This window comes from Leptopilina boulardi, unplaced genomic scaffold (assembly GCF_019393585.1).
Source record: "Leptopilina boulardi isolate dan_hultmark-lab unplaced genomic scaffold, ZJU_Lbou_2.1 LbouV2_31, whole genome shotgun sequence".
Classification (NCBI taxonomy): Eukaryota; Metazoa; Arthropoda; class Insecta; order Hymenoptera; family Figitidae; genus Leptopilina; species Leptopilina boulardi.
In genome coordinates, this window is record NW_026137874.1 from 1,441,345 (window position 1) to 1,453,977 (window position 12,633).

The 12,633-nt window shown below is 23.4% G+C and overlaps 1 protein-coding gene across 5 annotated transcripts in view; it reads left to right on the top strand.

The window, feature by feature from the left end:
• The window catches only part of LOC127283478 (inositol-pentakisphosphate 2-kinase), a 94,729-nt gene that overhangs the window by 37,605 nt on the left and 44,491 nt on the right, over nucleotides 1–12,633 (top strand). For all 5 annotated transcript variants that reach the window (XM_051308396.1, XM_051308393.1, XM_051308395.1 and 2 more), the window contains one exon: nucleotides 8,817–8,865. The gene's annotated coding sequence lies outside the window, so the exon portion shown is untranslated. The remainder of the gene's footprint in view (nucleotides 1–8,816; nucleotides 8,866–12,633) is intronic.

The following is a 12,633-nucleotide window of genomic DNA, read 5'->3' on the forward strand; positions in this document are numbered from 1 at the left end:
TTTTATTAAATTTTTTTTTGTTGTAAAAAAAATTTGTTTTTTTTGTGACAATTTCTACTTTTAGTTCTCTTTTTTTTTCTTTCTTTCTTTTATACCTCAAACCTCCTGCATTTGAATGTCTAATGTGAAATTTATCCTCGAAAACTCATCCGGCCAGACATTAACTATTTTCGTGTTCGGGGGCACATGGCGCGCGGTAACGAACGATACATTTTCATGGTACAAGGATATCCGTCTAAAGTATATGGTATCCTTGTTTGTGTCGCATTTGTCCCTCTTTGTTATATATATTATATATGTTGAATTCAAAAAGCATTCTCTTATAAATGTATATGTGTACTTATTTTTTTTTTTCATTCTTTTGTAAAACTCATTTTTATTCTCGTTCTCATTGTCCGTTTTTTTATACATATCGCAATTTCATATATAATGAATGTTTCATAATTATTAAAAATAAAAAAATAGATGCGCATATGAAGAAATTCAGTTTGAAATGTAAAACAATTTTTTCCGAATATTTTTGAATAAATAATTTCATTGTATTTGGTAATTATATATTTTTTTAAAAAAATTTTTTGGTATATTTTTTGGTAATTTGGTTATTTTTTAATTTGGGTAATTATACTTTTTAAAAAATTTGGTTGAAAAATAAAATTTATTTGATTCACAAAAAATTGGTTTCTTGACTATTAGGAAATAAATATTTTTTTGTATCAAATAATTATTAGTTTTATCCAATTAAATCGTATTTATTTCAAATACAGAAGTTATTAGTATTCAAATGTGACGCTCTCTGAAGATAAGGCCAAGGGACCTTACAAGTAAACGAATTATAGGTTATGTTTACGATAATTTTACCTTGATTAAAAGTTTCTTTTTATTTATATATATATAAAATAAAAATCAGTCTTTATTGAATAGTTTGGATTTAAATATCAATAATTTGTATTGAAAATTTATCCTCTTTGTGTATTTTCGAAATTTTAAAACATAACCTATAAATTTTTGCTTCTAAGGTCTCTTTCTTCAGAGTGCGTCAAAATTTATTTAATTCAAATAAAAATTATTTGATTCAAGTATTTATTTGATAATAGTCAAGTAATTGAGTATTTAAATCAAATAAATTTTTTTTTTCTGTAGAAATATTAATAAATATTTGAATAAGTAACTGACTTTTTGCCATCAAATTAGTGAGATATTTTTAACTAACTCAAATTTAGAGAGAGAGAGTTCATTAGAAGTACGAGGAGGATATAAAATGAGTATTAGTAAAGACGGTAAAGGTACTCAGCGCCTTTCAAGTTTTATGTTTGGCCACGGGGGACAAAGACCGCGATGGTGGGCGTCTGTCAGTCGTTTATACGGTACGTTCTTCATCTGCGCGACTCTCCCATTTCCTACAATTTCTTTATATATATATATATAATCTGTTGAACAGTATTTTCTTTATAAAATGTATTCTCTCTGGCCTTCTGTTAAATATAGTCTCTTTTCTTTAAAATATTATAGTTTCTGAACAAAAAAAAAAAAAAATTATTTTTTTTTTTCAAGACATCAAAGACTCATTCATTCACATTCAAATGTACTTTCTTTATACAATCGCTCACTAATGATTTAAACTTTTAACTTATTTCTCATGTATGTAAAAAGAAAAGGTCGAGAGAATTTTTTACTTATTGTTATTAGCGACGACTTTTCTGCATTGACGATATATATATATTTCTCTCTCTTTCACATACACAGAAAATATATAACCATTAGCAGAGAAAGTTGATTATCTTTTTTTATCATCTCAAAGTTAAAAGAGGTCGAGAAATATTGATGATTTTTGTACATTTAGCTCGTATTTTGTAACAGAAAACAATTTTTTGCTTAACGTGACGCATTTATTGGTGCTTTTTTTTTTGCTTTAATTTAATTGAAAAATAACTGAAAAAAATAGTTTAATGACTAATATAAAATTAGTTAACAGAAATTTTAGTTTAACACCTAAAAGTTAATTAAACTGCACTGAAAAAAAAATTTATTTGATTCAAATACCGGTGTATTTGGTTATTATCAAATAAATATTTACTTGAATCAAATATTTCTTATTTGAATCAAATAAATGGTATTTGCTTCAAATACTGAAATATTTGATTCAAATACTATATATTTGATTCAAATAAGAAATATTTGATTCAAGTAAATATTTATTTGATAATAACCAAATACACCGGTATTTGAATCAAATAAATTTTTTTTCAGTGTAATTTAAATTTATAGAGTTAGTTGATTCAAAGAATGTTTGTTTCCAGTTATGTTTATATTATAAAAATTTATATAATTAATTCTCATAAAAATAATTTGAAAAAATAATAAAGATTTATTTTTTCCACTAAACAAAATTAAATGTCAAATAGCTCGCAAAAAGTGAATACAAAAATTAGAATACATCAGTTTAAATCATATAGGCACATATTTATTTCTTCATTATTGGGTTTTTTCCTCTTTATTATAATTTTTTTCTCTCACATTATTTTATATAACATTCGGTGACATTGAAATCATATATGAAAAAAGTCGAAATTAAAATAAAAATATTTATATTTCATTATATGGAAAAAAAATTATACTAAAATAAGTGTTGTAAAATCGATTATGAAAAAATAGGATATAATTTCGTTGCAGTTCACTTTCGAAATAAATAAAATACACTATTGAAATTACTTTATCACGATGATCATACTGGAAAAGTGAGAATACGATCTCTCATTTAAGAAAGTCTCGTTTCGTGACCTTTTGAAATCATCTTATATTGATTCTAAAAAAAAAATTCTTAACATCTTGATATTGTATTCTATTTGAATAATGAAAATTCAAATCATAATTTCTCTTCCTTTTTTTATTTTGTACTGGAAAAAAATTATTTGATTTAAATAATCTCGACTATTTATATTTATTTTTCTCTCAATTATCAATTAATAGTAATTTATTTATTATTTTCATAAATAATAATTAATTAATAAATTATTTGTTCAATTACAGTTTATTTTAATTTTATTTTGTTTGAAATAAAAATTATTTGGTAGAAAAAAATACTTATTTGATAATAGACAAATAATGGAGTATATATTTAAAGGAAATAATTTTTTTTTTTCAATACAAAATACTCTCTAAATTTGATCTAGTTAATTTTCTTTTGAAAAAAGTAGTAAAGAAAAAATTTAATAAAAAAAAAATTGAACTAATCACGTCTATGGATGGTGGAACCTTATAAATCTTTTTGATTGAGCACCTTTCGAGATTCACTCAAAAAGTGACGAGTAACGAGTTTTGTGGGAGAGGCGAGGGATATCATATCCGAACAGTTATTCAATGCAGGTACGTGTTTTACACGGACTTATCTTCAAAAAGTCTTCGAAATAATCAAAATAATCCTCGAACAAAATTATAATTCCTTTCGTTGTTGAAAAAATTTTTTATTTCAGTTTTTTTATCCCCTCGATTATAATTTGTAATTTAAAAAAAAAAAAATTAAAAACAATAAAAGTTCAGTTTAAGTAAAAGTGGCTGTGTGGTTAGAGTACTTGGCTTGCGTCCCAATGGTTCTGGGTTCGATCCCCCACGAGATTTTTCAAAATGTTTTGTCCCAATTAATAAATTATAATTTCTTTAAAATTGTTCTTATCAATTTCTATAAATAAAATAGCTTTCTTTTTCGAAACATTTATAATAATATACAAGAAGCAGTCGAGATTTTGTTACGACCCTGGTTTGTGGTGGTGTATATAGTAGAGTATAACCTAACCTCAGAGAGATATATTGAAGTCGACTCGTTTTTCCTGGGGTTTATATATCTGGGGCCTCAGGCCCGTGGGATTCGCTCTTTGCAAAAGGAGGCCTCTCTCAACGACCAATAGACCTCCTCTCTGATCAATATCATGTTATTTCTGTACATGCTCCTTTTATCTCCTCATTTCAATTGATATAGTATTTTTTTTACTTATATTTCTTGCCTCAAATATATTATTTAAATTAATTTTTTAATTTTAGAAATATATACAATTGAAAAATGAAATTAATTTTAATAAAAAAAATTATTACACTCAGAGAAATGGTATATTTGTCTCCGAGCCTACTAACTCATTTATTTGTTGCAAATATATTTCATTTCATTGAAATAAAAAATTTATTTGAGCCAAAGAAAAATTTATTTCTGACAAATAAAATTTTTATTTACGCCAAATAAGTTAGTAGGCTCTGAGACAAATATACGTTTATTTAATTCAAATATATTTTATTTGGTTTAAATAAATCATTTCTCTGGGTGTATTATTTTTTTTTTTTTTTTTTTTTGATAGTCTCAAGAAAAATTATAAACATTTATTTTCAATGTATTTTCATAGATAGAAAGTCGTATTTAGATTGAGATTATCAATTTAACGAAGTGTATAAAAATAGAGAAAACAGCACCCACCAGCAGTTGAAAAATAAATTACTTCTTTCGTACTGTCGAATCGATCGAAGCGAAAGTTATAGAACCTCTCTTTCGTAAAGTGAACAAATGACCAACGTGTCTCCTGACATATAATAAATTTACCGCAATTGAGTTTTTTTTTTTTATTTTAATAAAAAGCAAATTAATAATACTTGAAAAAAATCAAAATTATATAATTTTTTTTTATTCTTCGAAAAGAAAATTTAGGAAAATTTGCTTTCTAATTGCATAACGAAACGTGGAGTTTCTTCTAAAAATAAAACCCAGAGGCATTAGATTGCACTATATATAATAATTCCCTTTGAACTACTTTTATGATTGATGGGAAGATCTTTTTTCCCTGTCGTAAAATCGAAAGCATTTTCTAAAATATAAATTCGCATGGTTTTTATTGTTATCCCAATGTGGGGGGTAAAAATGGCGTTTTCTATTTCATTTATATGGAGGTATAAGAAATTTGCTATATAATATCTAAATTAGGAGAAATATAGAATAAAATTCAAAGTTAAAATTTTGAAATTTTTTTTCTTTTTATTATATAATTATTTTATATTTATTGTACAATATTATATAATTATTATTTTACAATAATATTATTTATAATTTGTATTATTGTTTTATTTGAACCAAATATAATATATTTTAGTTAAATAAACGTATATTTGTCTCAGCCCATTTATTTGGCGTAAAGAAAATTTTTATTTATGACAAATAAAATGTTTATTTAATTTAAATAAAAATTAATTTTTAGAAATAAAAATTTATTTGCAACGAATAAAAATTTATTTGCAACAAATAAATATTTATTTGATACAAATATTTTAGTTTCTGAGACAAATATATATGTATATATAATTTCTCTGGGTGTATTAAATATTTATTATTTATAATAATAAAATTATTATCATTATTTTTTTTTGAAATATTTTTAAAAAGAGCGAAAAAAATCTTTTTTTTTTTTTGATATTTATAAAGAACAAGGAAAAGGAGGGTTTTATATACACATTGTTCGTGATGCGAACCTTTTGCCAAGAGTAGAGCCAAAGATGGCCTCGCGCATTACGAGGAAGGTATTCCTCTAATAAAAAAGGCGACGAGATGGAAAAAGAAACTTGCCTCGCTCTCTGTGGCAACAATCCTTTTTCAGTGAGAGGAAACCGCACTCTCTTGGGCCCCTCCCCCCCCCTAGAATGGCACGTAACTCGTTGACTCGACATATGCCATTGTCGAAAGAACTCTCGTTATACTAATTTCTATATTTTTGAGTTTTTCACAATATATTCTCAAATTCAATTTTGTTTTCAATTTACAGTGAGAAAAAAAATTTAGTGATTGCAACAAAATTGTATGATTAGACAATTTTGGTTCTTGTAACCAAATTTTTCTTGGCTGAAACAAAGTCGCAGAGTTATCTCAACCAAACATTTGGTTAGGCCAAAAAAATTATTTGATAGAACATTTTTAAATTCCAACTAAAATTTGGTTGCGACAACCAAATAGAATAAAATTTTTAATTTTACAAAAAAAAACTGTGTGTTTGATCAACCAAACATTTTTGTTGACCTAACAAAAAAAATTTGGTTGAGCTAACCAAACATTTTTGTTATGCCAACAAAAAACACTCAACCAAATTTTTTTGGTTGACTCAAACAAATAGTTTGGTTGCTTAAATATACCAACAAAAATTTTTTTGTTGGCCCAACAAATAATTTTGGTTGCTCTGACTAAACATTTTTCTCAGTGTAAAATCTCCTTTTTATATCTCATCTCAATTTTCATTTACATATATCTATAATATTTAGATATACTTTTCATCCAATTCAAGTTTATCGTAAGAAAAATAATAGTCACTTAAAAAGTTCTTAAATCAATATTTCCTTTTCATTAACAAAAAAAAATTCAATATCAATATTGAGAAAAATATTATCGTCGAGAATTCGTAATTTATAAAAAAAAGTTAATTCTCAATTTGACGTTTTTTTAAATTATTATTTTAGTTTATTTTAAATTTTTGTTGTTTTTTAATTAATTACTGCTATTATTATTATTATTATTATTATTATTATTATTATTATTATTTTAATTAATTATTAACCGGACGGGCAGTCAAAACAAAAGTTATTCCAATTTCAAAAAAAGAATTTAATTAAGTTTGACTTTCAAGTTTCGTTCAATTTGAAGCATTCTTGGTACATATACATATATATATTTATATATATATATGTATATATCGAATTGCCTAATGGCGTCCTGGAACCCAGGGGTTGCCCATATCGATTTTAGTCAACCTTCTTCTCCCACTTTACCACCAGGCTCAGGCTTTGCGCTATAGCCCTTCGTTAAATTTTGGAGTATATATCTTAAAGGCTTGAAAACAAACTTTTTTTTGCTCTCTCTCGTTTGAGAGTTTATTTTTTACCAATTTTTTCCGATCAGTGATTGCCACTTGAACAAATTAATCAGAAGTCATATATATATATATTTTTTTTTTCACGAAGAAATTGTACTCGTAAAATAATTTTCAACTCATTTATTATTTTTTTTTTGTTTTTGTGAAATACAAAAAAAAATATTTATACACAGAGAAATATATTTATCTCAGAGCAAAATAAATATTTATTTGATTCAGACAAATTTTTATTCGATTTAAATGAATTTTTATTTGATTCAACGAACTTTTTATTTGATTTAAAGGAATTTTTTTATTTGATTGAAAGGAATTTTTTATTTGATTTAAATAATTTTATTTACATCAAATAAATGGGATGAGACAAATATACGTTTATTTAACTCGAATATATATTATATTTGATTCAAATAAAATATTTCGGGTGTAATTATTTTTGACGACCGCATGTGGGAGTTTATTCGAATTATATTTGTCATTTTTCACATTTTGAATCAAAGATAATTTGTTTAAAACAAATAAATTTTCTTTGTATTAAAAAAAAGTAAAGAAATTAATTTCTTTGAAACAAAGAAATCTTTTATACACGACAATTTTTGTTTCTATCAACCTATTAGGCGTCTAAAGGAAATATTTCTTCCCTTTTTTTCATCTCTCTCACCCTATATGTGACTCTGTTCATTTTCTTATATATAATGAAACTTAAACAATTTATCTCGAAAGAGGGCGAAAAAGGAAAATAATTTTTCTCATTTTGTGTGATTTTCCAGTTTTTTTTTTTTTTTTGACTTAATTGCACCATTTATCTTATTTAATATATTGTATATAACAGCATATATATATTTAAGACAAACTGTAATTAATCAATCATTTAATTAACTTTTTTTTATTAGTTAATATAAATCATTTAATATTAACATTTAATTATATTAATTTAATGTTGGTAAAAGAAATAAAATAAAAAAAAAATTTTGAAATTAGTAAATTATATTTTTTAAACTAGGAAAACTGGTTAGGCCCCAACCAGAGTATTCTTTTGATTAAATTTAAATTAATTTTTAATTTTAATAAAAAAATTTAAAATTTTAATATTTCATTTTTTTAATTTTATTTTTTCGTATATTATTTTAAAATTCATTTCACATGTATATAATATTCAATTTGCAATTCGCGTGAAAATTATATTGCATAAAAATTTATTCATCATATATATTATTTCTTAACTTTTTTTTTCCAGTTAATTCGTTATAAAAAAAAGCATAATCGACTGAAAAGATATTCATCAACGCGCTTACCTCGATTCCTATTAAGTGTATGTATATATATATGTATATTATATATACAAAGATTTATACAAATTTGCATAATGCCTTCTTTTCAGTTTTCGCAATTCACCGAGAGAATAAAACATTTTGCGAAATTTAATAACATTGCACTTGTAATGATTTCTTTTCTTCATCTTTTTTTTTGCGCTTACGCATTAAAATAATTATACATCTTTTCAATATATATATAACTATGTCTTTTTAGTGAGCAAAGATTTGCATAGCAATAATTAAATATCAATTATTAATTAGTAAATTATATGAAAAAAAAGAAATTAATGAAATTATTTTTTAGAGATAAAAAAAATGAAATTTTTTTTTTTTGAAATAAAATTTTACATCTCTGATAAAAATAATATTTATTAAAAATATTGCAATATGTTTATATTAAATATAAATACACCTAATTATAATATTATATATTATATTATTATTTCAATTATATTAAGTATATTTTATATTCTAAATAAAAATAAATAAAATATCAATAAATTAAATATAAAATATATATTATAATTATATATATATATAATATATATTATTAATTTATTATTATTATAAAATATAATATAATATAAAAAATAATTTATTTTTTTCGTTGCAGGACAGGAAGAAAGAAAGTCGTCGTATTCATAATTCGTCCTCAAAAAAAGGTAAGAACAAATAATTATTATTTTTTTTTTAATATTTTATGTTTAAAAGTCTGTCGCAATTATTTCACTTCCGTTTTTTTTTATATTATACAAAGAGCTGACGGATTATAAAGAAAAACATATATATATATACAACATATATACATATATAGAGAGAAGGTTTAATACGCGTCGATGCAAATAATTGTTAATTCACGATTATTAGAAAATTATTGCTACCATTAGCATATTTCACGGAAGTATGGAATATCAACAAGCGGAACTTGTGACGGTATCTATTAATAATATATATATAGAAAATTATGCACTACAGTATTATTGTATATCACTAATGTAATTACGTTCATATTCTGTAATTAATAAAAAAAAAAAAATTAGCTGATACATATTTGCTATTTCAGCCAATAGATATTTGCTGTGGCAGCTATAAGAATTAGCAAGTCCGTGCGTGTAAATTTGGTTAAATAATAATTCAGTTAAATAAAAATTCGGTTAAATAATTCAGTTAAATAGAAATTTGGTTAAATAATAATTCAGTTAAATAAAAATTCGGCTAAATAATAATTCAGTTCAATAAAAATTCAGCTAAATAATAATTTAATTAAATATAGAAATTCTGTTAAATAATTCAGTTAAATAAAAATTATGTTAAATAATGCAGTTAAATAATAATTTAATTAATTACAGAAATTTGGTTAAATAATTCATTTAAATAAAAATTCGGTTAAATAATTCAGTTAAATAGAAATTCGGTTAAATAATAATTTAATTAAATATAGAAATTCGGTTAAATAATTCAGTTAAATAGAAATTTGGTTAAATATTAATTCAGTTAAATAAAAATTCGGCTAAATAATAATTCAGTTAAATAAAAATTTAGCTAAATAATAACTCAGTTAAATAATACTTTAATTAAATATAGAAATTCTGTTAAATAATTCAGTTAAATAAAAATTATGTTAAATAATTCAGTTAAATAATAATTTAATTAAATACAGAAATTTGGTTAAATAATAATTCAGTTAAATAAAAATTCAGTTAAATAATAATTTAATTAAATATAGAAATTCGGTTTAATACTTCAGTTAAATAGAAATTTGATTAAATAATAATTCAGCTAAATAATAATTTAATAATTCGGTTAAATAATTCAGTTAAATAAAAATTATGTTAAATAATTTAGTTAAACAATAATTTAATTAATAAAAAAATGCAGTTAAATAATAATTTAATTAAATACAGAAATTTGGTTAAATAATTCAGTTAAATAGAAAATTTGGTTAAATAAAAATTGATTTTATTAAATACACAGTTTTGTATTAAAAACGCGATAATAAAACGAGTAGCTTGCACATATAAAAAGCAATTACGAAATTAACCAGTTCCTATATGTACTCTCGTGTGCTTCTCTTTATATATATATATATATATGGGTACGAACTTTGGATTATCAAATGCCTTAGGGTTTCGAAGGCACTTATATCAGGGCCGTACACTAAATTTTATTTAAAAAAAAAAAAAAGTTTATAAAACTTTTTCTTTTAGAATTTCTTATATGAAAATTATGCTTTTTAGCATATTTTCCAAAAATATTTTTATTTATTTTCTGAAAGAACCGAATTAAATAAATATTTTTTCATTCACAAATATGAAAAAAAAATAGTTTTTTTTTCTTCGTAACATTGCGATTAGTCATCGAAACAAAATGTTTTGAAATTTTATTTTTATCTCTAAATGAAAAAGAAAAAAGAGAAAGGTACGACGGTGGTATAATATATATATATAGTATAGAAGGAAGAAAAAAAGATATAGCAAAAGAGGCGATCCGCTTTAAGAAGTATTAGGCTTTAAAAAAACTGGCACGTTTCCTCGTACAGCAAACATAAATGGAAGTGTATATATATATAGTATTGTATACAGTATACACTCTGTAATAGGTGGTTCGGATCTCACTTTAAAAGAGCAGGTACGAATTTTTGTCAAAGAAAACTTTTCCCAGGTATAGTAGTGACAATTTTTGGAATTACATCTCACACACCCGCATCTCAATTGACAAAATCAATGAGACACGCCATTGAATTGATAGTTGAATCTTGTCGTGGAAAATTTATTGTTAGTCTCTCTCTCTCTCTCTCTCTCTTTCTCTCTTTCTCTCAATGCTGAAAACGTATATATACGACGTCTAGAATGGCAAAAGAGTCGTTCGTTCACCTCCAGGTGTTGAATATATATCTATATACACTGCCCACACTAACTCGTCTATCCTGTTCTATTGTCTCTATCTTTATTGTCAGTTTTCTGATTATCTTCACTTGTATATTCGTTTTTATGAACTCTAAAGAAGGATAAATTTTATAATATTAGTGCCATTTTTTCAATTTATCTAAAATACCCAAAAGATAATACTCCAATTTCATTGCAATTAATGATAATAAAAAAAAAAAATATTTTTTTTTCCACGTAAAATAATTTATTTCGCACAGAATTTTTATTTCCGTTTTAAACAAAAATTTATAACATAATGGGTATTTAAATTATACCCGTGTATAGAAATTTTGCCAAGGCCCAGATCGGGGCCAAATTATAGGCTGCCCTACACTCAGAGAAATGGTATATTTGTCTCCGAGCCTACTAACTCATTTATTTGTTGCAAATACATTTTATTTCATTTAAATAAAAAATTTATTTGAGGCAAAGAAAAATTTATTTCTGACAAATAAAACTTTTATTTACGCCAAATAAATAAGTTAGTAGGCTCTGAGACAAATATACGTTTATTTAACTCAAATATATTTTATTTGGTTCAAATAAATCATTTCTCTGCGTGTATTAGGGAATGAAAATGTGGTCCTGATTAGGAAATCCACATTTCGTTCTGATTTGGCCCTGATTAGATGTGGCGTTTCATTCCCTACTAGAGCCCTGATAATTTTTACACGGGTATTATTGCTTTTTGTTTTTAAAATTTTTTAAATTTTTTTTTGTTTTTATAAATAAATAAAAAAAATTCAGTTCAGTTCATAATTTACTGTCATTAAATTATTATGTTTATAGACTTAATAACTGTAATTGAAGGACATTTTTAATGCATTTCTATATAGTTTCTACTATAAAAACAAAAAAAAAACACACACATGATATAAATTTTTTTTTTTACCTTTTTTTTGCCGTAGAATTTTACGATGCAAATGTTGTCAGCTCATAAGATAATGATTTATTAAAAACAGAGAATACAAATTGTAAAGATTAACATGAATAATGTTTATTGAAATTTAAAATTATGCTTTTTAAAAATCCGCATTTAATCCAATTATCTGTTTAAAAAAAAAGTATTTTCTAATTCTATTGATTAATTATTTGCCTTTTAAAAAAAATAATGTGCGTCTTAAATTATTTTTCGTTTTTTCATTAACTCTTTTTATTATATATTTAAGGAAAATTCCGATAAAAAAATAAAATTTTCCTTTTGCGTTTTTATTCCTTGGCATTCTTTTCTGTGCGCATATATTTTAATATGTATATCAAAATGCGTCATTCAATGGATAGTCAATTTTTTCGAATTTCTTTTTTTTTTTTTTTTTTCAATAAAAGTTTTGGAATTTTTGTGATAATATTATTATTATTAGTATGAAAAAATCATATTTTATACGTGCCATTGTTTTATATTAAAACTTGGAGATTGAAAAACAAAAATACTTTAGAATTTTTTCTTCAAAATTAAATTATTTTTTTTATTAATAGAAAATTGAAATATTTTTTCTTTTGAAA